The following is a 27,577-nucleotide window of genomic DNA, read 5'->3' as shown; positions in this document are numbered from 1 at the left end:
TCATTTTCCTGACAGAAAGAAACTTCAACCATGGCAACCTAATTCCTAACCTGCAACGGCAATCTAACAAAGAAGAAAAACTCTAGATCTTGTCCATTTCTTAAATTTTCTTCCCAAAACATTACTTTAGGGGCACATTGTTCTTCTACTCAATTAAGAAATTTGATTTCTCTGTTTGTTCAAAGCCAGTTTTGCCTTTTTGATCCTGATTTTCATCGTTAGGTGTTTAGTCCAACTTTGTATTTGCTTCTAACCATTGTTGCCTGGAGCTGTCACCATGGTTAAAAGTGAATGATTCCAGTTTGGAGCCATTGCCATTCTCATTTTTTTTCCAGATCGTTGAGCTGAGTTCGAGTTCCTCGGCGAATTTGATTTTCTCCGGTGAAGTTCCTTTGAGGTCGCCGGCGAGCAGAAGTTATACTCTTCTTGTTTTGACATCAAAGAGTTTGAAGTCTCTATCATGTAAGATTGTAAGTTAAGGACCTCCTGTTTGATTATATGTTTTTTTTTGCCAAAATGTTTCAATTTCAATTATTTACTGAAGTCCAGTTACATGAACCTCAATATCCATTTTGTCTTACTTTTACTAGTATTTAAAAAATCAATCACAGTTGTATATTGATCGTATTATGACATTTAATTATCACAAGACATTTAATTAATTGATTTCTGTTGGATATATAGTTCTATGATCCTCATTCTTTTGAGAATTTGAAGTCTATTGTAACAAATAGGCATTGGAAGTACTGTATAATTGAATGGAATTAGCTTTCAAATTCGAAGCTTTTGAGGCATTCTAGTTTTGTCACTTTTTTGTCCTACGCTTATACAAAAAAGATAATAAATGAAAAATGATACAAAACATTAGCATATTCCAAATGTTTGCCCATCTTTGGCAGGAGGGATCGCAAGCAATTTCAAATTTAGGAAAATTATTAAATGCGCTAGCTGCTTTAGGCGCGATTAACAATAATCATCGCGGCTATGAGTACGGTTTCCGTGGCATGGTCACGATACATAACCCCAATTCGGGTGCGCATTTATGTGACCCAAATCCAAATCTCAACGATATTAGAATATGTCGAAAACCACGGGTGCATTTATGTGACGTGGTTTGAAACGTGTTTTAATAACGTTGCAATCTTCTCTAAAAATGAATAAAAGGGGTTAAAACTAAAATTGCACATAGGTTTGAACATGTACTAAATCAAATAATTAATTAAGCCGAATATAACAGTTGAGCGACCATGCTAGAACCACGGAACCCGGGAGTGCCTAACACCTTCTCCCGGGTTAACAGAATTCCTTACCCGGATTTCTGGTTCGCGGACTATTAATCTTTTTCTCAATTTGAGATTGGAACCGGTGACTTGGGACATCATAAATCTCTCATGTGGCGATTCTGAATCTTTTAATAAATATAATCTCGTTTCGATTGTCCTTTAATTGGAAAAACTCCCTTATATACACCTTTCTGGGGGTGTAGATAAAAAGGAGGTGTGACACTCATCTATGTTCACTTTTCCTCTCTCTATGGACGAATCTCTGGGATTTTTTCTCTATTCTTATTTACCCTAAATGTTAGGGTTTTAGATCTTTTAAAGATCTGTTTATACTTTTCTTAAGTTTTTTGTTTAAAAAACTCCTTTATGTTCTTGCATGTCTATTTCTTTGTGATTTTCCGTTAAAAGTTTTGCCTAATTTATTTGCCCTAAAATTAGGGCTCAGATCTTGCTAAGATCTGTTTTGGTCCTATTTTGGTTGAGTATCTTAACCTTCCCGTATATCTGCCTTCTATTTTCGTGATACTATTTTGCCTAAATTAGGGCTCAGATCTGTTAAGGGTTCTTATTTTTTGATTAATATTTTTCTTTAATGTTTCCTATATCTGTCTATATGCGTATCATTTTGATTTTCCTTTGATTATTCCGATTAACTTTACTTACCCGTAAAATTAGTGTTTCTTATTTTGCTTCTCTTACTGATTCTGTCTATGACTGTTTGCCGTAGTTGTTCCCAAACCTGTTTGATTGTTGTTATTTCTGACTTGCCTTAATAATATTCTGAGTTTTCCTTAAATAATTTGATTAATTATTTCCTTGTTTGCGTACCCTAGTCTAAGGCTATATAAACCCCTCTCCTTTCCCCTTCAAGACAGACTGAAATCAATATACTCTCACGAAAACTTAGGGTTTTGGTTCTGTATTCTCTTTGCTATCTCATTTTACTTTTGGTTTTGGCCGGCTGAAAGCCAAGGCCAAATATTTTGGGCTCTCGATTATTGTGGTGTTATTCTTGTTTTTTCCTGCCTAACTGGTGAGTGACTATCCTTTTGTCATTTCCTTTTTATGTATCCATGAACTGTGTTTATGATCCAGCATGTTTAAAGTCCATTCTGAGCATGATTCTACCACTTTTATGTTCCTATGATTTCTTTTAATCCTATAATCGATACTGTTAGTTCTGTGATTAGTTATCTTTGAATAATATGAATCCTCTTAGAGGTTAGCTTAATACCTTCTAACTTGTTTCATGCATGCTATTGTCATGACCCTAAACCCAGACCCGGTCGTGATGGCGCCTCCCGTGAAGACAAGGTTAGCCGACACAAACTTTCAATTTATTTAACAGATAATAATTCATAATTAAGTCATTAATAATGATAAATCCCATAATAGAGTGAAATATATCAACTGTCGAAAACCAAACACAGCCCGACATCGGGGTGCCACTAGTCATGAGCATCTATTTTGAGTCTACAAGTCTGAAAGAGTTTACACAATCTATTACATATCTAGGACAAGGGAAATAAAATAGGAAGGAGAAATACTGGGCTACGTACGCCGAGCAGCTACCTAGTGGACTCCGAATAGCCTGCTAAGCAATCAACCCTCACTGGCGGGACCTGAAGCTCCTGAATCTGCACACAGGGTGCAAGGAGTAAAGTGAGTACTCCAACTCAGTGAGTAATAACAATAAATGAAGACTGAGCAATAAGAAATCACGTAAAAACACAACAACATGCCATAAAGAAGCAGAGTAAAACCAAATAAACGCAATAAAACAGTGAAATCTTCTAAAACACCTTGGTTTAGAACAAGCTTCTTTAAAACACCTTTTTAATAGTTAAACAAGTAAATGAAAAGCAGTTAGAAAAGATAAACACATAAAATTCGCCCCTCGGGCACAATATCAATAGAATCAACCCCTTGGGCAATAACATGGATCAGCACCAGCCCCTTGGGCAAACATATCCGGCCCTGCATCCTCAACACCCCATCATCACCAATAGTCACATCTCTGACATCATCGTGCTGAACCCTGTTCTTAAGGACAAGCAAATGAGGATCATCATACTGGCGCTCTCTGATGCGATCATATAAGGAAGATCGAGAAAGCACACAAGCCAATACCCGACTGGACTCCGAAATATCAACCTCACGAACCGATTGGCCAAGGCCTGAACATCAACTGCAAGAGGTCTCTCCCCAACTAGAATGTATGTTAAATTCCCCATACTTACCGCCTTCCTACTCAAGGCATCGGCCACCACATTGGCCTTCCCCGGATGGTACAAAATAGTAATATCATAATCCTTTAGCAACTCCAACCATCTCCGCTGCCTCAAATTGAGATCCTTCTGCTTGAACATGTGCTGGAGGCTACGATGATCAGTAAACACCTCACAAGACACACCATACAAGTAATGCCTTCTAAATCTTCAACACGTGAACAATGACAACCAACTCCAAGTCATGAACATAGTAGTTCTTCTCATGGAGCTTCAACTGACGAGAAACATAAGCAATAACTCTACCCTCCTGCATCAACACACACCTAATACCAACTCTCGAAGCATCACAATACACGGTATATGAACCTGAAGCTAATGGCAAAACTAACACTAGAGATGTGGTCAAGGCTGTCTTGAGCTTCTAAAAGCTCTCCTCACACTCGTCCGACCACATGAATAGAGCACCCTTATGAGTCCACTTGGTCAAGGGCAATGCGATAGATGAGAATCCCTGAACAAACCGGCGGTAATAACCCGCCAAACCAAGAAAGATGCGAATCTCTATGGCTGAGGATGGTCTAGGCCAACTCTGAACCGCCTCTATCTTCTTCGGATCAACCTGAATACCCTCGCTGGACACCACGTGCCCCAAGAAAGCCATTGAACTGAGCCAAAACTCATACTTGGAGAACTTTGCATAAAGCTTCTCCTCCCTCAATCTCTGCAACACAACTTTCAAATGCTCCGCGTGCTCCTCCTGCTACGCGAATACACCAGAATATCATCAATGAAGACTATAACGAACGAGTCGAGATAAGGCCGGAACACGATGTTCATCAAATGCATGAACGTTGTTAGGGCATTGGTTAGCCCAAAAGACATCACCAAGAACTCATAATGACCATATCAGGTCCTGAAAGTTGTGTTAAGAATATCTGAGTCCCTGATCTTCAACTGATAATAACCTAAACGGAGATCAATTTCGGAGAACACCCTCGCCCCCTGAAGCTGGTCAAACAAATCATCAATGCGAGGTAAAGGATACTTGTTATTAATTGTTACTTTTTTCCACTGCCTATAATCAATGCACATCCTCATCGTGCCATCCTTCTTCTTCACAAATAGAACTGGCACATCCCAAGGCGATACACTAGGCCAAATGAACCCCTTATCAAGGAGTTCCTGAAGCTTCTCCTTTAACTCCTTCAACTCTGCTGGTGCCATACGATACGGCAGAATAGAAATGGGATAAGTATCCGGCACCAGATTAATACCAAAATCAATGTCCCTGTCTAGTGGCATGCCCAGCAGGTCTGTAGGAAACACATCGGAAAAATCCCTCACAATTGGAACAAAATCAATATTGTGAGTCTCTGCACCGACATCCCTCACAAAGGCTAAATACGAAATACAACTCTTCCCAACCATACGCTGGGCTTTCAAGAATGAAATTACCCTATTGGGAACATAATCAGTCAAACTTCGTCACTCAATCCGTGGCACACCCGGCATAACCAATATCACTGTCTTAGTATGATAGTCCAAAATAGCATGACACGGAGATAGCCAATCCATGCCCAATATAACACCGAAATCCACCATACATAACAACAAAAGATCCACTCGGTTCTCCAGACCCCCAATAGCCACCACACACGACCGGTACACACGGTCTACAACAATAGTATCGCCCACCGGAGTAGATACATGAACAGGTGAAACAAAAGACTCACGGGGCGTATCAAAATAACGAGCAAAGTATGATGACACATAAGAATAAGTGGAACCGAGATCAAATAATACAGAGGCATCTATGTGCCAGACTAATACACTACATGTGATTACGACGTCTGAAGCAACAACATCGGGTCTAGCTGGAAGTGCATAGAAACGGGCCTGAGCGCCACCTGATCGACCTCCCCCTTTAGGGCGACCCCTAGCTGGCTGAGTGGGTGGTGGTGAAGTAACCGGCGCTGAAGCCAATGGCTGACTCCTCTGCTGAGACGAACCTGTAAGACGATGAGAAAAATGCCTCCACATATGACCCATCTGTCCATACTCATACAACTCCCAGGTGCTGGAGACGGGGACTGAAGGGGGTTAACCCCTAGCACCGGAATGACTAGCAGATACACCTGGCATAGAAGAGCCCTGGACTGATGGAGCACGTGACGAACTCTGAGTTGGAAGGGCACTAAGTGATGACTGGCCCTGATGAGAACTGTGAGAACCATGACTCGATGACGCCCCATGATAACCTGGGCGAGCTGGTTGAGCATGCCTGAATAGACGGCCTCTGCTACGCTGAAACTGACCTCTCGAAGGAGCACCACCATAACTACCAGATCCTCGAGGCCTCTTGGCCTCCCTCTCATCTCGCTCCTGGTGACGAACTGACTCAATCTCATGAGCAATAGCTACAACCTCCTCAAAAGTAGCACCAGACACCCTCTCCCTGGTCATGAGAATACGAAGCTAATAAGTAAGGCCATCCACATACCTCCTAATCTTCTCTCTATCTGTCGGAACCAACCAAAAAGCATGACGAGCTAACTTTGAGAACCTCATCTCGTACTGCGTCACAGTCATCTCTCCCTGATGCAACCACTCGAACTGCCTGCGCAGCGCCTCTCTGCGAGATTGTGGCACATACTTCTCCAAAAAAGAATGGAGAACTGCTGCTAGGTAAGGGGTGCTGCACCAACAGGCCTATGCCTCTCATAAGCTTCCCACCAAGTGAAGGCAGCTCTAGAAAAGTGAAAAGTAGTGAAAACGACCCGCTGGTCTCCAGAATACCCGCTGTGCGAAGAATCCTCTGACACTTGTCCAAGAAACCCAGGGCATCCTCGCCCTCTACACCACTGAAAGTCGGAGGCTGAAGTCTACCAAACTTCTCTATCATGCGTTGCTCGTCCTGTGGCATGGCAGGAGCTACATAGTCCTAAGCAGCTGTAACCGGCTGGGCTGGATGTGCCCCCGGTGTCTGAAGTCCCTGCATGACCTGCTCAGGTGTGCGAGCGGCGGGAGTCTGAGTGTCTCCCCCGGCCTGAGAAGTAGCTGCGGCTGTAGTAATTGAAACCGCCTGAGCTAGGCCAGTGCATACTGATAGAATTTGAGCCAAGGCCTCCTGAAGACCCGGAATCACAATGGGCACAGCTGGTGCCTGAGCTGGTGCTGCTGGAGCGTCCACAACTAGGACCTGATCCTGAACTGGGGCGGCTGGTGGATCTGCAGGTGCTGCCCTAGCTGCTGTGCGGGCCACACCCCTGCCCCTATCGCGACCACGACCACGTCCTCGGCCTCTAGTGGCCACAGCTGGTGGTACTGGTAGTCGTCCATCCTGACCGGTAGCGCGTGTCCTCACCATCTGTGAGAGAATAGGATAACAGAAGTTTAGTACTCAAATCAACAGATTCGCACGATAAGAATTTCAAGAATATGAAGTTTTTCCTAAAGGTTCTGCAGCCTCTCGAGGATAAATATAGATGTTTCCGTACCGATCCGCGACTCTACTAAACCTGCTCATGACTCGTGAGACCTATGTAACCTAGGCTCTGATACTAACTTATCACGACCCTAAACCCAGACCCGATCATGATGGCGCCTCTCGTGAAGATAAGGTCAGCCAACACAAACTTCCAATTTATTTAACAGATAATACTTTATAATTAAGTCATTAATAATGATAAATCCCATAATAGAGTGAAATATATCAACTGCGGAAAACCAAACACAGTCTGACATTGGGGTGTCACTAGTCATGCGCATCTATCATGAGTCTACAAGTCTAAAAGAGTTTACACAATCTATTACATAACTAGGACAAGGGAAACAAAATAGGAGGGAGAAACACTGGGCTGCGAACGCCGAGCAACTACCTAGTGGACTCCGAATAGCCTGCTGAGCAATCAACCTTCACTGGCGGGACCTAAAGCTCCTGAATCTGCACACATGATGCAGGGAGTAAAGTGAGTACTCCAACTCAATGAGTAATAACAATAAATGAAGACTGAGCGATAAGAATTCACGTAAAAACACAACAACATGCTATAAAGAAGTAGAGTAAAACCAAATAAATGCAATACAATAGTGAAATCTTCTAAAACACCTTGGTTCAGAATAAGCTTCTTTAAAACACCTTTTTAACAGTTAAACAAGTAAATGAAAAGCAGCTAGAAAAGATAAACACATAAAATCTACCCCTCGGGCACAATGTCAACAGAATCAGCCCTTCGGGTAATAACATGGATCAGCACCAGCCCCTCGGGCTATATCTCGTATCACAATGGGTATCTGTGCTCACTAGGGGTATACAGACTCTGGGAGGGGCCCCTTACGACCCAAGCGCAATATTAAGCCATCTCGTGGCATAATCAATAGGCTCTTGGCCTCATATCAAGCTACCTTTTGGCGTACAACTCAGGCCCTCGGCCTCATAATCATAATCAGTACAACACTGCTGCGGCGTGCAGCCCGATCCCATAATAATCCTCACAACACAGGCCCTCAGCCTTACTCAGTCAGAAATCTCTAAAAGCCACTCGGACACAATAAAATAAGATGCTCAACCCAAAATATCATTTAAAGTGTTAAAAATAGAGTAAACAAGGCTGAGTTATGAAAACAGTATAATGTAATATGACTGAGTACAGATATAAAGTCAAAACAATGAGAAAATAGCAGTAAAAATCCCCTAAGGGTCCAAATAGTTGGCACGAGGCCCAAATACTGCATTCAACCCAAAACATGATGATAGCAAACGGTTTTCAATCAAATATGCGGTAAAATAGTCATTCGAGATGGACTAAGTCACAATCCTCAACGGTGCAGGACCTCACGCTCGTCATCTAGCGTGTGCGTCATCTCAATATAGCACAACGATGTGAAATTCGGGGTTTTATACCCTCAAGACAACATTTATAAGCATTACTCACCTCTATTTGGTCCAAACTCTAGCCCGCGATGCCTTTGCCTCTTGAATCGGCCTCCGGATGCTCAAAATCTAATCAAAATCAGTGCAAAACCATCAATATATGCTAAAGGAACAAAGCCCACTCGAAAGAAATCAAATTACAACACAAATCCCGAAATTGGCCAAACCCGACCCAGACCCACGTCTCAGATTCCGATAAAAATTACATCAATAGACTCCTTATCACTCCCCGAATTTATTCATATCAAAAGCACCAAAATCAAAACACAAACGACCCCTCAAATCCCAAATTCTAGGTCTCCAATTACAAGCCCTAGTTCTTCAATATTAGGCTTAAATTCCATGATTAATTAGGTAGAAATTACATTAGGATCGAGTATTAAGTCCATAAATCTTACCTCCAAGTGTTCCCCCTTGATTCCCTCTTCAATCCTCTTCAGAAAGCTCCAAAATTGCTCAAAAAGGGTGAAAGTTAGACCCAAAATTGCGGACAATGGCTATTTAAACATTCTGCCCAGGCATTCAAATCCTTCTTTGTGAACGTAGTCAAAACCTTGCGTTCGCGAAGCACAAACTTAAGTTGACCAAAATTCCCTCTTACGCGAACGCGACCACTCCTCGCGAGCGCGAAAGCTTAACTTTCTTACCCACCGCGAACGCGACACTCCATCCGCAAACGCGAAGAACAAACCAACCTAAACCCAACTGCTCACCTTACTTCTACGCGAACGCGGCATGACCCTCGCGAACGCGATGACCACGAGCCTCAACCCTTCGCGATCGCGGGACCCCCTTCACGAATGCGAAGGCCAACTTCACAGCCTCCCAGCCTAACCCTTCGCAAACGCAAGGGCCTACTCGCGAACGCGAAGGACAATTGTCTGCAACATACACAGCAGTTTTCTGCAACTTTCCACAACATGAAATAGTCTGTTTGACCACCCGAAACTCACCTGAGGCCCTCGGGACCTCAACCAAATATTCCAACATATCCCATAACATTATTAAAACTTGTTCCAACCTTCGGAACGCTCAAAACAACATCGAAACACCAAATTTGCATTGGATTCAAGCCTAAAAATTCCAAAATCTTCTAAATTTCGCTTTCGATCAAAAAGGCTATCAAACCACGTCCGAATGACCTCAAATTTTGCACACACATCCCAAATGACACAACGGACCTACGTCAACTTCAGGAATTCTATTCCGACCTATATATCAAAATCTCACATATCAACCGGAAAACGCCAAAATTCCAATTTCGCCAATTCAAACCTAAATCTACTCCGGACCTCCAAAACACATTCCGATCACGCTCCAAAGTCCCAAATCACCTCCCGAAGCTATCCGAACCATCGGAACTCACATCCGATCCTTTTAACACATAAGACAATGAATCCTTTTAGAGGTTAGCTTAATATCTTCTAACTTGTTTCATGCATGCTGTTTTGCTAGTTCTGAAATTGTCCTAAACTTAGCATCTTTAGGATAATACTAGTATGCTCATCAGTTAATTAGTCCCGAGTCTTTACAAACTTGTATTGTTTTTAAACCTTTCTCTATCATTCATGTGCCCTGATAACTTGCCTTCTAATGTGTTTTGCATCCATTTGGATTCATGTGATTATCTGACTGTTTTCCTTAATACATTGTCTATATATTTTCTGTGATTGAACAAAGATGTCCTAAAATGTTAGCATGTACACTTAGCCTAATTAGGCCTTTCAGACTTTAACTCATTAGATATTATACATGAACAACTTTGCAAATCTTGCCAATTTATCTTCTTAATGCAATTCTGCCCATATTCTGTGTTTTAAACTCTGTCATGATGGCTTTTCTAAAATCAAACCTGTTTTAAATTTTGTCCTTTACCATTGTCTCCTTTTATATGTTGCTTCTTTTAAACTCATATTCTTAGGTCCTTCAAGTTCTATCCTCCACCTCCCCAGTGTGAGCACTGCTCGGGGTCCATGTGAGACTCTTGTGAACTCTGACACACTAGGGTTTGGTTCCTAACCTCCTTTGAATTATTTTTGAGCATTTGTTCCTCTGTGTGAGCATTGCCCTGGGTCCTCGAAGCCCTTGGGAACTTTGACACTCTAGAGACCTGGATTCTATGTGTGATTATTCTGTACCTATGAAAGTGAGCCTTGGATCAGCTATGGTTTGAAGGCCTGGGTTGCCCAGGTGTATTTGGGCCTATTGTAGGCTCTGTATAGTTTATTTCATTATCATTATGTAATTCATTCATTAATTTGGTCTGTAATAATTTTGTAACAAACAACTCTAGGGTATTTAGTAAAATCGGGAAGGGTTTCTTATTTTCGTTTGATAAATCGGGTAGAAATCCTGCCTATAGGATCTCATTTGTGTTGTTTCATATCATGCTTATAAGTCCTATGTTATGTTTACATACTAGAGATCCTGCCTATAGGATTGACGTTATGATTTGTTGAGAATCCTATCTTTAGGTGTATCAATCTGTCGAATAAACGTGTGTTAGCAGTCATGCCTATAGGATCAATATTTGGCTTAATTGTTTTTTGGGTCAATGTGTATAAATTCCTACTCATATACTGCTCAATTCTAGAAATCATGCCTATAGGATTAAAATCAGTTCAATGCTAGAAATTATGCCTATAGGATTAAAGTCAGTTCAATGATAGAAATTATGTGTATAGGATTAAAACCAGTTCAAACCTAGAAATCATGCCTATAAGGTAATAATCATCACACTCGTAAAAGTCATGCCTATAGGATTTTATTAACTGATTCGGAATGCGATTATCACTATCAATCACTTAGACAACATGCCTTTAGGATTGAATAATAATTCCGAACTTATGATTGTGATTTACTGTTGAGACGCCCAGATATTGTACTGAATTAAAATCAGTAGACAAATATACGTAGGCCCTAACACTCGCATTAAGAACTGACTTGACATACTACTGCTCACCTGTTCATCACATTGATATCCTACCCATAGGACTCCAAGATTAATAAAGCCTGATAAATCAGTTGCATGCATTTGTTGTTTACATACGAAGATTAATGTGAGCCCATATATGTTTTATTTGAAAATTCCTAATTATTTTGCTTGTCGCCTAGTATTTTACAATTTTGAGCACCTTAGGCCTAGTCTGGGACCTTCCTAAATAGAGGTCCCAATGCCTACAAGACCTTAGGTAAGGGACGGGTAGTGCACACATAGGACACGAGTTAAAATCAACTAGAGCGCTTTAGGTAAAAACTCAAAGATAGTAATCGGGTAGCAGGAGATGATAGTCTGTGCCCGTTGAATAATATGAGTAACACCCCCATCTTGGGGAGTTACGAAGTATTATTTATGTTGCACGGGGTGATCCTATAGGGTAAAAAATTTAGGACCCCCATCCTTATTAAATAGTTTATTCGCTTCCTTAGACTATTTTGCATAATTTAAGTTTGGCCGGCACCCACCGTTGTGGACCTCGGGGGGTGCCTAACTCCTTCTTCTCAAGGTAATTTAAGCCCTTACCTGATCTCTGGTAATGCAAACCGGTATAATCTGAGTTATTTGCTATAAATGCCCTAATGCACCTTAATTCGTTAGGTGGCGACTCTAACAACCAATTCCTTTTCCCTACTCTCTCAAAAGGAGTTGTCAAAATATCGAAACCCAATTTTACGAGAAAAATGGGGGCAACAATTAGCCATATGAAGTATTTGATTTTATTTGGAACTTTTTTTTTACCATATCCAGCTGAAACACTTTTTCATGATAATATTCCTATTGGTATCTATGCCCCAAGATAATGGAATAAGAAAATTTTATTGTGAACCTGTTATAGGTATGGTTCCATACCATACTATCAATTTTTGCAGGGTTGGAATTTGAGATGGTGGAGTTGATAATGTTCATAACACTGTCAGGAAGGCTGACAGTTAGGTTGTTCGGGGTCCAAAGGCCATTTCGGATGCAAGAGGATACTCTCACGGTCTCTTCCTCCTGCTGAGGGGTCCATTTACCAAAGGTTCTAATTGTTTCCATATTTTGGATCCATCTATCATTGTAAAGATTGACTTTATTTCCCGTTATGGACTATCCACTTATTGTCCCTACTGCACACCTTCCATTCATTTCTAACGCTAAGTCAAGTCCTAGTGGCTAGGTGCCTAGTAGGGTGTCTGCTAGTACAGTGTTTGTAGAACAAGACTCTAGCCCATAGGGCATTTGGGTTATTATACATTCTCCAAGAAAGGCATGTATAAGTGGCATTATTTCTTAGCTCTGTTCTATGCACCCCAAGTCCCCCTTCCTCTCTTGGTTTGGTGATGGTACCCAATCTACTAAGTGCATTTTATTTTTAACAACAGTGGTTCCCATATGAAATTTCTTTGGATTCTGTCAATTTGGTTGCTCACCTAGGCAGGTAACTTAATATTGCATAAAATGACTAGGGATGCATCCTAGTGAAGATTTAGCAAGAGTGGTTCTCCTAGCCATATTCATGATGTAGGTTTTCCAACCTGCCAGTTTGGTCTGCATGTTGTCTATGATAACTGGAAGTCCTTATTGGTAGGCCTTTTGTAAAAGATAGGGAAGCCTATGTATTTGCCAAAGGATTTGCTAGCCTTTATGTTTATTGCCCTAGCCAAACTATCTACAGTATCATGTTGACAGTTTGAGGAAAAGACAGCTTTGAACTTAAGTGTGTTAACCCTTTGACCTAATTTGCAACTGAATTGATGTAGGGTATCCATGATAGTCGTACAATTTTTTGTATCTGAACTTGCAAATAGAGCAAGGTCATCAGCAACGAATAGGTGAAAAATTTTGGGCCCTGTGTGGCTGATTTTGATGGGAAACCAATTGTCATTACTAACTTGGGCGTCTCTCCATGCACATGATGAAGATATAGGGAGACATAGGGTCTCCCTGTCTAATACCCCTACTATGATGAAAAACGTCAGTCCTGCCCCCGTTAACTAGGACTGAGATAGAGCTATTAGAAATGCATAACATAATCAGCTTAGTCATATGATTAGGGAAACCAAGGACACTAGGGTATCTCTAATAAATGACCATTTCAACCTATCAAAAGCTTTTTCTAAATTAATTTTTAGGATCATGCTAGCATTTTTACCTTTCATTTTACTGCAATCACATACAGTGCTTAATATCACTTTTAATACAAAATCTGCAATAGAGAAAGGATATTGGACTTCAATTTTCAAGAATCGTGTGTTACTTTCACTACATTCGCTCAAATCATCAGAGGATAGCAAGACATTACAATAAAGAAGCAAAGCTAGTTTCAGTTAGCACATTGTCACAACTCGGATTTTCTCACCCTCAGGAGTCGTATGGCGCCTACTCGTAGAAGCTAGGCAAGCCAGGAAAATTCAGAAATCTTTAACTACTTTATTTTAAGCCTTTTTAACAACTTGCATTAACAGGTGATAAACATTTAAATTATAGTGGAAAATGAAATTAAATGGAAGACTTAGATGAATATAATACCAAAATCGATACGAAAAGCCAACATATGTCTCTACCCAGAAACCGGTGTCACAACATTCATGAACCGTCTATGACTACTACATACAAATGTCTGAAGGAAAGAAACATAGTTTGTCTCAGATATGAGTGATAACAGAACATGATAATAGATAGAAGAGATGTCGGGCCTGCGGACGCTGCATGACTACATTGGAATCTCTGTGGACTGAAGGCTGGCTCCCAAGCTACTGATCCAATGCTGCTCAGGTATCTGCATAGAGTGCAGAGTGTAGCATCAACACAACCGACCTCATGTGCTAGTAAGTGTCTGGCCTAACCCCGACGAGGTAGTGATGAGGCTAGGACCAGACTCCAGATAAACATGTACAATTATATAATATATGGCGGAAAATAAACAGGAATAAGCAGTTTAAAATGGGAGAAGGTACATGCTTCGGGGAAACATATCACGACCAACATAAACTTAATAAAATATGAAAGGATAACTCAATATCTACAACAATACAATAACAATACTGTTGCGGCGCGCAACCCAATCCCTTATCATTTAACATTGTTGCGGCGTGCAACCCGATCCACATATATATAGCTATTGCGGCGTGCAACCCGATCCAATATAATATCTGTTGCGGCATTCAACCCGATCCAATACATATCTGTTGCGGCGTGCAACCCGATCCAATATAATATTTGTTGCGGCGTGCAACCCGATCTAATATAGTATCTGTTTTGGTATACAACCCGATCCAATATAATATTTGTTGCGGCGTGCAACCTGTTCCAACTATACAGTCAACAATAATCATAATTAACCATCATGGCAAGGGATCAACAATAGACTACACTATCCCGGTAATGGAACTCAGCAGTACAAGTATATACGTCCCGGAAAGGGAAAATCAGCCATAACCAATCTTAACTCAACTCCTACTCATCTCAATTACCACAAATTCTCAATCATAAGTAGATTCCACGATAAACAAACTAAGCCTTTGCTCAATATCAAGGATTTACTCACTATTTCAACCATAGTAACATTCAAGAATACAACAAGTATCAATTTAAGACGCACGGTCATGCTTGACACCAACGTATAGATACTCATCACTATGCCTATACGTTATACTCAACAAGAAGCAAATAGAAAATAGGACTCAACTCCTAATCCCTCAAGCTAAGGTTAGACCGGACACTTACCTCGATGCCTCGAACACAACTCAAGTTTCAACTATAGCTTTACCCCTTGATTCCACCGCCAATTTGCTCGTATCTAGCCACAAGTTACTTAATTACATCAATAAACACTAAATGAATCATATTGAATGCATGAAATGAGTTTTCCAAAGTTTTACCCAAAAAGTCAAAATCGTCCCCGGGGCCACTAGGTCAAAACCCGAGGTTCGAACCAAAAATCGATTACCCATTCCCCCACGAACTCAAATATATAATTTGTTTTGAAATCGGACCTCAAATCGAGGTCCAAATCCCCAATTTTTAAAAAACTTAGGTTCTACCCAAAACACCCAATTTCCCCCATGAAAATCATTGATTTGAAGTTGAAATCATGTTAAAAGATGTTAATGATTGAAGAAAACTAGTTAAAATGACGTACAATTGATTTGGAGGAGAAAGGTTATTTGAAAATCGTCTCTTATGTTTTTGGGGTTTTGAAAAATAAAAAATGACTGAAAATCCCGTCTATTTATACCCCTCTCAGACCCCTGTGTGGACCGCACAAAATGGACTGCGGCCGCACAAGCCTTCCTGAGGGTGCTGCAGTTCAGTGCCATGTGCGGACCAGACAAAGTCGACTACGGCCGCACAGCTTCCACCGCGCACCGCACAAGGTCGATCGCGGACCACACTGGTGGGTTCAAAGACCTGCAACTTCTGGTTTTAAGCCTAAAACATTCCGAAACCTACTCGAAACTCACTCGAGCCCTAGGAACTCCAACCAAGTGTGCATACTAACTTAAAAACATCATATGGACCTACTCGTGCGATCACCTCATCAAAATAACATGTAAAATCATGAATTAAATCTCAAAACTTAACATTTTCATCAAGAACTCTCAAAGTTCATAACTCCTCAACTGGAAGTCCAATTCACGTCAAATAAACTCGTTTTTCACCAAAATTCACAGAAACGTCTTAAATCATATATAAGACATGTACCGAGCGCCAGAACCAAAATAGGGCCCGATACCATCATGTTCTAAGCAAATTTCATTTCAATTTTCCTTAAACAGTTTCAGAAAACAATTTCTTTTAAAAATTCATTTATCGGGGTTGGGACCTCGGAATTCGATTCCAGGCATACACCCAAGTCCCATATTTTCCTACGGACCCTCCGAGACCGATAAATCATGGGTCCGGGTCCGTTTACCCAAAACATTGACCGAAGTCAAATTAACTCATTTTATAACCAAATTTTAATATTTTTCACAGAATTTCATGTTTAAGCTTTCCGGCTAGGCGCCCGGACTACGTACGTAAATCGAGATGACTCTAAATGAGGTTTTCAAGGCCTCAGAACATAGAATTTAATTTAAAGCAAGTAATGACTTCACCTCTAAAACAACTGTTTGTCCTCGAACGGATAGAAGAAGGATGTACCTGAGTTGGGGAAAAGATGGGGATAACGGCTTCGCATATCGGACTCGGACCTCCAGGTCGATGCCTTAGGAGGTTGACCTCTCCACTGAACACGAACAGAAGGAAAGCTCTTCGACCTCAACTGAAGAACCTGCCGGTCTAGAATGGCTACCAGCTCTTCCTTATAAGACAAGTCCTTGTCCAACTGGACAGTGCTGAAATCTAACACGTGGGATGGATCACCGTGATACTTCCAAAGCATGGACACATGAAACACTGGATGCACGGTTTATAAGCTCGGCGGCAATGCAAGTCTGTAAGCCACCTCTCCCACTCGATCAAGAATCTCAAACAGACCAATGAACCTAGGGCTAAGCTTGCCTTTCTTCCCAAATTTCATCACGCCCTTCATAGGCGACACCCGGAGCAATACCCGCTCACCGACCATAAAAGCCACATCTCGAACCTTGCGATCTGCATAACTCTTTTGCCTGGACTGAGCTGTACGAAGCCTATCCTGTATAATCCTGACCTTGTCCAAGGCCTCCTGAACCAGATCCGTACCCAACAACCGAGCCTCTCCCGGCTCAAACCATCCAACCGGAGATCGACACCGCCTACCATATAAAGCCTCATAATGGGCCATCTGAATACTCAATTGGAAGCTGTTGTTGTAGGCAAACTCTGCTAAAGGCAAGAACTAATCCCACGAACCTCCAAAATCGATGACACAGGCTCGGAGCATATCCTCCGAAATCTGAATAGTCCGCTCGGACTGCCCATTCGTCTGAGGATGAAATGCTGCACTCAACTCAACCTGAGTACCCAAGTCTCACTAAACTGCTCTCCGGAAACGTGAGGTAAATTGCGTACCTCGATTCGAAATGATAGACACAGGCACACCATGAAGACGAACAATATCCCGGATATAGATCTCAGCTAACCTCTCGGATGAATAAGAGATTGCCACAGGAATAAAATGCGCTGACTTGGTCAGCCTATCAACAATGACCCATAATGCGTCGAACTTCTTCCGGGTCTGCGGGAGTCCAACAACGAAATCCATAGTAATCCGCTCCAACTTCCACTCGAGAAGCTCAATGCTCTGAAATAAACCACCAGGCCTCTGATGCTTATACTTAACCTGCTAACAACTCAAATACCGAGCCACATATGCAACGATGTCCTTCTTCATTATACGCCACCAATAATGCTGCCGCAAATCCTGATACATCTTCGCGGCGCCCGGATGAATAGAGTACCAGGAACTATGGGACTCCTCTAAGATCAACTCTCGGATTCCATCCACATTAGGCACACAAACTCGACCCTGCAATCTCAAAACTCCATCATAATCTAAGGCAGCCTGCTTGGCACCTCCGCACTGCACCGTGTCTCTATGGACACATAAATGGGGATCATCATACTGCCGATCACGGATACTCTCCAATAACGAAGAACAAGCGACTGTGCAAGCTAGCACACGGCTGGGCTCAGAGATATCTAACCTCACGAACTGTTTGGTCAAAGCCTGAACATCCAAAGCAAGCGGTCTCTTACCAACCGGAATATAAGTAAGACTGCCCATACTAGCTGACTTCCTACTCAAGGCATCGGCCACCACATTGGCCTTTCTCGGGTGATATAAGATAGTGATATCATAATCTTTCAACAACTCCAACCACCTCCTCTGCCTCAAATTCAACTCCTTTTGCTTGAACAAATACTGAAGACTCTTGTGATCCGTGAACACCTCACACGCCACGCCATACAGATAATGCCTCCAAATCTTCAGTGCGTGAACTATGGCTGCCAACTCTAAATCATGAACTGGATAGTTCTTCTCATGAATCTTTAACTACCGCGAAGCTTAGGCAATGACCTTGCCATCCTGCATCAACACTGCACCAAGCCCAATACGAGAAGCATCACAATAAACTATATAAGGCCCTGAACTTGTGGGCAAAACCAACACTGGTGCCGTAGTCAGAGCTGTCTTGAGCTTCTGAAAGCTCACCTCATACTCGTCTGACCATCTGAACTGGGCACCCTTCTGGGTCAACCTGATCATCGAGGCTGCAATGGACGAAAACCCCTCCACGAACCGACGATAGTAGCCTGCCAAACCTAAGAAACTCCGAATCTTTGTAGTTGATGTTGTTCTAGGCCAGTCCTTGACTGCCTCAATCTTCTTCGGATCCACCTGAATACACTCTGCTGATACAACATGACCCAGGAATGCAACTGAACTCAGCCAGAATTCACATTTCGAGAACTTAGCATATAGCTGACTATCCCTCAGAGTCTGAAGAACCACTTTGAGATGCTGCTCGTGCTCCTCCCGGCTACGGGAATATATCAAAATATCATCAATGAAGACTATCACGAACGAATCCAAATAAGGCTTGAACACTCGGTTCATCAAATCCATAAAAGCTGCCGGGGCATTTGTCAACACGAATGACATCACCAAGAACTCATAATGCCCGTACCGAGTGCGGAAAGCTGTCTTAGGGACATCAGATGCCCTAATCCTCGGCTGATGGTAGCCAGATCTTAAATCAATCTTTGAAAATACCTGGGCACCCTGAAGCTGATCAAACAGATCATCAATCCTCGGCAATGGATACTTATTCTTGATTGTAACCTTGTTCAACTGCCAGTAATCAATACACATCCTCATCGATCCGTCCTTTTTCTTGACAAACAACACCGGTGCACCCCACGGTAAAATGCTGGGTCTAATGAAACCCTTCTCAAGCAAGTCTTGCAACTGTTCCTTCAGCTCTTTCAACTCAGGCGGGGCCACACGATACGGCGGGATAGAAATGGGCTGAGTGCCCGGAGCCAAATCAAAGCAAAAATCAATATCCCTGTCGGGTGGCATACCCGGCAAATCTGAAGGGAATACCTCAGGAAACTCACGAACAACAGGCACAGAATCAATAGAGGGAACCTCATCACTAGAGTCACGAACATATTCCAAATAGGCCAAACACCCCTTCTCGACCATGCACCGAGCCTTCACATAAGAGATAACACTATGGGTAGAATGACCAGGAGTCCATATCCACTCTAAACGAGGCATACTCAGTAAAGCTAAGGTCACAGTCTTGGCATGACAGTCCAAGATAGCGTGGTCAGGTGATAACCAGTCCATCCCCAATATAACATCGAAATCGACCATGTCTAAAAGCAATAGATCTACACGAGTCTCAAGACCCCAAATCACCATAATATAAGAATGATGGACTCAATCAACTACAATAGAATCACCCACCGGTGTAGACACATAAACGGGAACACTCAATGAATCACTAGGAATAATCAAATACGGTGCAAAATAAGATGACACATACGAGTAGGTGGACCCTGGGTCAAATAACACTGAAGCATCTCTATCACAAACCAGAATAGTACCTCTGATAACTGCATCTGAAGCCTCAGCCTGGGGCCTGGCTGGAAGAGCATAACATCGGGGCTGGGCCCCACCACCCTGGGATCCATCTCTGGGACGGCCTATAACTGGCTGGCCTCCACCTCTAGTGGCCTGAGCTTCACCTCTAAATCCTCTACCTCCACCTCTAGCACCTTTACCCCCCACCTCTAGCTGGCTGGGCGGGCTGTGGAACACTTGGTGCCTGAACCATAGCATGGGGACCCTGCTGCTGCGATTGAGTACCCACCAATCTCGGACAAGCCCTCCTGATATGACCATACTCATCACACTCAAAACATCAACCTGAATGTTGCGGCTGAGGAAACTAAGACTGACCCTGACGACCTGAATGACCACCCCAAAAACTCTGGAGCGGTGGTGCACTGATAGGAGCCGGTGGTGCACTGTAGGACTGCTAATTAGAATACTACATATGAGAAACACAGCCACCTGAAGTACTGTAAGAAACCTGAAGTGCTGGCTGAAAGGGCCTAGGACGGTGGCCTCTACCATATGAATCTCTGCCTCCAGACAAGGCACCACTGAATCTACCTAAATGACGGGGCCTCTTATCCGACCCATGACCACCTCTCTGCGACAGGACCATCTCCACTTTGCGGGCCACATTGGTCGTCTCCTAAAAAGTGATCTCACTCACAGCCTCCCTAGCCATCTAAAGGCGAATCGGCTGAATAAGGCCATCAATAAACCTCCTCACCCTCTCTCTATCTCTCGGTAGGAAGTATGACAAGAGCATGGCGAGCTAAGTCGATGAACCTGGTCTTATACTGGGTAACCGTCATGGAACTCTGCTGGAGGCGCTCAAACTGCCTCCGATAAGCCTCTCACTGAGTAATGGGGAGGAACTTCTCCAGAAATAGCTGTGTGAACTGGTCCCAAGTCAAGGCTGGCGATCCGGGTGGTCTAGATAAGCAATAATCCCTCCACCAAGTCTTGGCGGATCCAGACAAGCGAAATGTAGCAAAATCAACCCCATTGGTCTCAACAATACCCATGTTCCTAAGAACCTCGTGGCATCTGTCTAGATAATCCTGGGGATCCTCAGTAGATGCACCACTGAAAGTAGAAGTGAAGAGCTTGGTGAACCTATCCAGCCTCCACAAAGCATTGGTAGACATAGCCGCTCCATCACCGGTCTGAGCTACCACACCCGGCTGAACTGCTCCAATTGGCTGAACCGCTGGAGTCTGAATCTGAAGAGCTACCTGCTCCGGAGTGCGAGTAGCAGGAGTCTGGGTCTCTTCTCCAGCCTGAGAGACGGCCGGTGCTACAGGAAGCAAGCCCGCTCGGGTGACACTCTCCATGAGGCCCACTAATCGGACAAGATCATCCTGAAGGATTGGGGTGGCAATAAATCCCTTTGGGACCTGAGATGAGCTCACCGGAGCTGCTAGGGCCGGAACCTCGTCATCAAAGTCAACCTGAGGCTCCACTACTGGGGCTGCTGCTCGGGGATGAGCTCTACCCCTACCTCGGCCTATGGCACGGCCTAGGCCTCGCCTTCTGCCCCTCGTGAGAGCTGCTGCTGGGGGCTTAGACTGCTGAGCGGTAGATGAGGAAGCGCATGTTCTCGCCATCTACGAAAGAACAGAGTAGAAATTCAATTAGCATTGAGAAACAAAATCGCACGACAGGAAAGAACAAATGTGACATTTTTTCTAACTCTGTAGCCTCTGGAGGATAAATACAGACGTCTTCGTACTGATCCCTCAGACTCTACTAAGCTTGTCCGTGAATTGTGAGACCTATGTAATCTAGAGCTTTGATACCAACTTGTCACGACCCAAATTTTCCACCCTCGGGAGTCGTGATGGCGCCTACTTGTAGAAGCTAGGCAAGCCAGGAAAATTTAGAAATCTTTAACTACTTTATTTTAAGCCTTTTTAACAACTTGCATTAACAGGTGATAAACATTTAAATGATTGAGGAAGATGAAATTAAACGGAAGACTTAGGTGAATATAATACCAAAATCAATACGAAAAGCCAACATATGTCTCTACCCAGAAATCGGTGTCACAACATTCACGGACTGTCTATGACTACTATATACAAATGTCTGAAGGAAAGAAACACAGTCTGTCTCGGATACGAGTGATAACAGAATATGATAATAGATAGAAGAGACGTCGGGCCTGCGGACGCCTACAGGACTACCTCAGAATCGCTGTGGACTGAAGGCTGGCTCCCAAGCTACTGATCCAATGCTACTCCGGTATCTACACAGAGTGTAGAGTGTAGCATCAGCACAACCGACCCCATGTACTGGTAAGTGTCTGGCCTAACCCCGGCGAGGTAGTGACGAGGCTAGGACCAGACTCCAGATAAACCTGTATAGTTATATAATATATAGCGGAAAATAAACAGGAATAAGCAGTTTAAAACGGGAGGGGGTACATGCTTCGGGGAAACATATCACGACCAACAGAAACTTAATAAAATATGAAAGGATAGCTTAATATCTACAATAATACAATAACAATACTGTTGCGGCGCGCAACCCGATCCCTTATCATTTAACATTGTTGCGGCATGCAACCCGATCCACATATATGTATATCTACTGCGGTGTGCAACCGGATCCAATATAATATCTGTTGCAGCGTGCAACCCGATCCAATATAGTATCTGCTGCGCGTGCAACCCGATCCAGTATAGTATCTGTTGCGGCGTGCAACCCGATACAATATATTATCTGTTGTGGCGTGCAACCCGTTCCAACTGTACGGTCAACAATAATCATAATTAACCATCCCGGCAAGGGATCAACAATAGACTACACTATCCCGGCAAGGGAACTCAGCAGTACAAGTATATACGTCCCAGAAAGGGAGAACCGGCTATAACCAATATTAACTCAACTCCTACTCGTCTCAATTACCACCATTTCTCAATCATAAGTAGATTCCATGATAAACAAACTAAGCCTTTGCTCAATATCAAGGATTTACTCACTATTTCAACCATAGTAACATTCAAGAATACAACAAGTATCAATTTAAGACGCACGGTCATGCTTGACACCAACGTATAGATACTTGTCACCGTGCCTATACGTCATACTCAACAAGAAGCAAATAGCAAATAGGTCTCAACTCCTAATCCCTCAAGCTAAGGTTAGACCGGACACTTACCTCGATGCCTCGAACACAACTCAAGTTTCAATTATAGCTTTACCCTTTGATTCTACCGTCAATTCGCTCGTATCTAGACACAAGTTACTTGATTACATCAATAAACGCTAAATGAATCAATTTGAATGCATGAAATGAGTTTTCCAAAGTTTTACCCAAAAAGTCAAAATCGCCCCGGGCTCACTTGGTCAAAATTCGAGGTTCTAACCAAAACCCGATTACTCATTTCCCCACGAACTCAAATATATAATTTATTTTGTAATCGGACCTCAAATCGAGGTCCAAATCTCCAATTTTTAAAAAACCTAGGTTCTACCCAAAACACCCAATTTTCCCCATGAAAATCATTGATTTGAAGTTGAAATCAAGTTAAAAGATGTTAATGATTGAAGAAAGCTAGTTAAAAATGACTTACAATTGATTTGGATAAGAAAGGTTATTTGAAAATCGCCTCTTATGTTTTTGGGGTTTTGAAAAATGAAAAATGATTGAAAATCCCGTTTATTTATACCCCTCTCAGACCTCCTCTGCGGATCGCACAAAATCGACAACGGCAGCACAGGCCTTCCTGAGGGTGTTGCAGTCCAGTGCCCTGTGTGGACCACACAAAGTCGACTGCGACCGCACAACAACTCCCTGTGCAGACCACACAAAGTCGACTACGGCCGCACAGCTTCCACCGCGCACCGCACAAGGTCGACCGCGCACCGCACTGGTGGGTTTAGAGACCTGCAACTTCTGGTTTTAAGCCTAAAACATCTTGAAACTCACCCGAGCCCTCGGAACTCCAAACCAAGTATGCATACTAACTCAAAAACATCATATGGACCTACTCGTGCGATCACCTCATCAAAATAACATGTAAAATCATGAATTAAACCTCAAGACTTAACATTTTTATCAAGAACTCTCAAAGTCCACAACTCCTCAGCCGGAAGTCCAATTCACGTCAAATAAATTCCATTTTTACCAAAATTCACATAAACGTCTTAAATCATACTCCCTCCGTTTCAATTTATGTGAACTTATTTTCTTTTTAGTCTGTGCCAAAAAGAATGACTCATTTCCTTATTTGGAAACAATTTACCTTTACACAATGATTTATAGCCACACAAAATATATGTGCATTATTTTATACCACAAGATCAAAAGTTTTCCCTCTTTTCTTAAACTCTGTGCCCAGTCAAATGAGTTCACATAAATTGAAACGGAGGGAGTATATAAGACCTGTACCGGGCGGCGAAACCAAAATACGGGCCCGATACCATCATGTTCTAAGCAAATTTCATTTCAATTTTCTTAAACAGTTTCAGAAAATAATTTCTTTTAAAAATTTATTTCTCGGGCTTGAGACCTCGGAATTCGATTCCGGGCATACGCCTAAGTCCCATATTTTCCTACGGACCCTCCAGGACCGTCAAATCATGGGTCCGGGTCCGTTTACCCAAAACGTTGACCGAAGTCAAATTAACTCATTTTATAACCAAATTTTATCATTTTTCACAGAATTTCATATTTAAGATTTTCGGCTACGCGCTCGGACTGTGCACGCAAATCGAGGTAACTCTAAATGAGGTTTTCAAGGCCTCAGAAGACAAAATTTAATTTAAACCAAGTGATGACCTTTTGGGTCATCACACGCATAGACTATACCTAGTAAGGTATTGAGCATAAGACACTGTAATAATAACAGTGTAATTCTCACTATCATATTTGGTTGGACAAATTAATTAAATAGTTAAATTAAAAAATTAGAGTAGTATGTGGATAAATTTTATTTTATGACAAACATATACGTAAATAATAAGTATCTATAGTTAATTTATTTTGAGGTATTTAAATTACATATTTTTATGTAAAAATATATTAAATAATTATAAATTGTAGATAATATCATAAAACATAATCGTTATCTTATAAATAAATAATTAATAAAAGTATTAAATATATATGTTGATAACTGATATCGTAAAGAATAATCAGTATCTTGACTATCTTTTACGTAATCATATCTTAATTTAAAATAATTAATCAAAATTTTATTATGAATTTAAATTCTTACCAGTTCATATAAACATAATATAAAATTTATGGTTTGTTGCACTTTTTATAGATATGAGTTTAGAGGGCTTTTTAGTAATTATTTATACTAATGAATAGAAATTAAAATTTATAAAATATGAAATTATCTTTAACAACTAAGAAAAAAAAAGGAAGAAGTAAAATATAATAGGTTGCAAAATTATATGGAAGCACGCCATAAGCAACACGTTAGAAGGTTGGAAAAGGAGGATAATAGAATGAAAGAGAAATAGTATAAAAGGGATAGTACTATCCTAGAGTGAGAAGGTCTACTTTCTCACTACTCTGTTCTTCCACATTCCCATAGCTACAATGGACAATTTTCCACCCTCCACCCATTAATCTTCCCAAATCCCAACTAAACCTCCGGATATCCTACATGGAAATGAAGGTATTAATCCTCCAACATCAACACCATGTAAGGAATCTCAAAATGCTGATGAAGAAAGTAATTCTTCCATGACTACACTAGCCAAAATACCCCAACACCCCAACTCATCATATAAAGAGATTCTCACTTTGGACTCTATCAATATTCACGTTTCTCAATCGCCTCTAAACCCAATTCCTCCTCAAGACACCCCTATGCAACTAGGCTGCCTACTTCAAGATTTGTCTAGCCAAAATATTTGCTCCCAATCAATCCAAGATCTAAATGACAACCTACAAGTCCCACTAATAGTAGACGACCTCCATAGAATTTATCAACCATGGAGGTTATTAACTAATGGGAAAACATATCCTACACCAATACCTAAAGAGAAAACTATATCAATTGTGGAAACCAACTGAAAACTTCACCCTTATGGATTTAGGGGCTGATTACTTCATAGTAAAGTTCAACAAGGAGGAAAATATATCCAGATTACTAAGTAATGGCCCTTAGCTTATTAATGGTTTCCACCTATTAGTACAAAAATGGGAGCCACAATTTGTAGCCGGTAAGGCAAAACAACTAAAGTCAGCAGTTTGGGTTTGTCTTCCCCAACTCCCTACTGAATTTTATGACTCTACCATTTTACAAAAAAATGGAAATAAAATTGGCAGAATATTTAGGATTGATTCTTGCACTTCCTCTACCCTAAGAGGTCGATATGCTAGACTGTGCGTTGAAGTATCAATGGAAAAGCCGGTCAAGCCTTTTATTTACATTGGAAGCTATAAACAACATATACATTATGAGGGTGAAAACTTTCTATGCACCAATTATGGTAAATTAGGCCACAACCAACCAAAATGTTCAGTCTCTTTACCACCTCCCAATCCCAGTGAGCAACAAGGAAGTCCAACAGAAAACCCAAAACAAGATACTCAAACTGCTTGGGTGATTGTTACCTTCAACAAGAAAAAGAAGAATACTAGAGTTAAACTAATCCCAAATGCTAAGGTAACCAATCCAGGTACACATCAAAACTTAATGACATTGACACAGGTATGTCTTCCAATTCCCAAAAGTTTAATTTTCCTAAATTCAAACATTATGGGAAATAATCTCTCCAATGCACCAGCTACTGATTCAAAGGTCAGACAATCCACGGGCAAAAACACTAATATTAATATCCTCTCCTCATATGTTGGTCCAAAATCCAGTAATGCTTTTGAGGTACTACAAAGTAAGGATGAAAAGCCCATGATTTTAAAAGATGGGTTTATCAAAAAATCTTGCCATAATCCCTAACACCCAATGCATGCAAAGCAGAAAAGATAAACTCTTATATGTGTCCAAAGCAAATGATATCTTGGAACCAACACCCCAATCACTGGATGAATCTTCCACTAAAAACAAAATAGGCAATTACTTGGCTACCCCTAAATTAAAGGAAATAACTAATCCTAAAATGGATATTACCACTACCCAAGCCATTAACCCTACCTCGTCGATATTACACATGGACATGCATGCAAAGGAGGATAGCCAAATGGCGAACTATTAAGAGCACCTGGCTGCAACAAAATCCACCAAAATTTTTATATATTCCCACACGCCAAGTCAATTATGCCCCATGCAGACAGTGAAATCCATAGATATCAAGAACCCTAGGAAAGCTACTAATCTTATTACCAACACTAACCAAATAAATAACCCACAAGAAGAGGATGCCAAGACTTCCACTCACAACCAGGAGAAGGTTCGGCTAGTCCACATCCCAAACCAACACAAAATCCCCCCGATGGACAACCTTCCATGCCACCACACTTACCAAATCAGCCACTATTCTTCATATTCCCCCTCAGCCACAAAATTACCAACCGACCTCTTGGCTTGAAGCAGGCATTCTAGGTCATGCAATAACCTTCAACATCCAAATCAATGGGCAAGAGATGGTAATCATAATCCAAAATACTCGCTA

The sequence above is a fragment of the Nicotiana tabacum genome, chromosome 8 (genome assembly GCF_000715075.1).
Source record: "Nicotiana tabacum cultivar K326 chromosome 8, ASM71507v2, whole genome shotgun sequence".
NCBI lineage: Eukaryota > Viridiplantae > Streptophyta > Magnoliopsida > Solanales > Solanaceae > Nicotiana > Nicotiana tabacum.
This window is presented reverse-complemented; position numbering follows the sequence as displayed.